The sequence below is a fragment of the Atta cephalotes genome, assembly GCF_000143395.1.
Source record: "Atta cephalotes unplaced genomic scaffold scaffold00012, whole genome shotgun sequence".
Lineage (NCBI taxonomy): Eukaryota > Metazoa > Arthropoda > Insecta > Hymenoptera > Formicidae > Atta > Atta cephalotes.
Window position 1 is genome coordinate 5759282 of NW_012130076.1, and position 1655 is coordinate 5760936.

Here is a 1655-nt window from a genome sequence, read left to right on the forward strand (position 1 = left end):
ATATATATNTATATAGTATATATATATATATATATATATATATATATATATATATGTATATACGTATGTATCGCAGTTAATTATAAAGCTTTCTGACTTACATATAGTTAGTCAAGAGTACGTGTGTATTTTTTTGCATAGAGCACTGTCCCTACATTCATGCAAAAGTGTACACGCGACGAATGTTAAAAAGCCGTTTAAGTGTACGCGAGACACGCGAGTTCCAACATGCTGTCCGCAAACGCAGATAAAAAGAACCGCAAGCTATGAAAATCATCGTGCGAGATGACAGAACAATCTTCAGTTCTAAAAGGTTTAAGTATATAAATTAAATCAAATAATATAGTAAATATGGAGCAAGGAAGCTCCTTAGAATGCCAAGAATAAAGCACTTCTATCCTTACATCACATGATGCTCAAATTGAGACATCTTTCGTGAAAGTTAATTTATCTATACAGATTTCGCATAGTTATTAGTTTTCACAATCGATCAGTTGAGCAGCTGTACCGTTAATCAGACGCGTAATTTATTAGCGAGATGGCTAGTGATATACTTTTAATTTTCATGACAAGTTTCGTACGAAGATTAATTCTCTGTGCGATAAATAGATGTACGAAGGACATAAAAGGCGCATTTGTTTTATTAATTAGATTCGTGGACGTTTTTGCTCTATAGAAAAGTACATACGCGGCACACGAGAAAATAAATCGGTCTGTCGTAACAATAAGCGTGATTACACACAACTATAGCGTGCATCGCGCGGAATGTTATTTTTTCACATCAACGATCCAATGTTCTCGCGGTAGCTGAAAAAAAAGTGTTTGCGAATAATATGAAAATCACAGGAAAATAGCGCAAATATTAACGTTATCATTCATACATGAAACGATATCGTTATTCAATAGAGAAATTGGTAATTGTGGATTGAATTACAAAAAATTATATAACCAAACATTTTAAATAGTAAATAAAAAAAAACTTGTATTCTAATAAAACACTTGCGTGTTGTTTGAAAACAAAAAATACAAAACAAATGCAACAATATAAATAAAATTCACCGAAAAAAGAAAAAACAGATTTTTTTTATAAAATAGGCAGTATATAGATAACAATTTTGTCCTTTATTATTCTCCATTTTATATTTTTGTACAAATAATAAACTACGAGATAGAACAAAATGATATTATATCGCGTTAACTCTTTCTTGTATATATAACGAAAGAGAATAAGCCCTTTAAATAGACCGGTTGCGATCGGATGGGCGATACTCGCGAATATGCATTTCCAGCATTCGCAAAAACTATCGATTCCGGCCACGAACGAGAGAGAGCACCGCCTTCGATATGAAACTATGCGCGGCACATTTGGACGAGACAGTATGCAAAATAGCGTGAGTGGAGAGAACACTTAAATTATGCGACCTGTCGGCAACACTCTTTTAAGCATTCGCTATGATAAATATTAAGTCCCTTTGAAAACAAGACAAAGTATTTTCACTTCCAGTGTGGCTGCCATTGTGCCGAAGAGCATGCTTTATAGAAAATATTTCTATAATATAAACGTGCGGAGACAGAGAGAGAGAGAGAGAGACAGAGAGAGAGAGAGAGAGAGAGGAGGGAGGGGGAGGAGAGAGAGAGGAGGGAGGGGAGGGGGA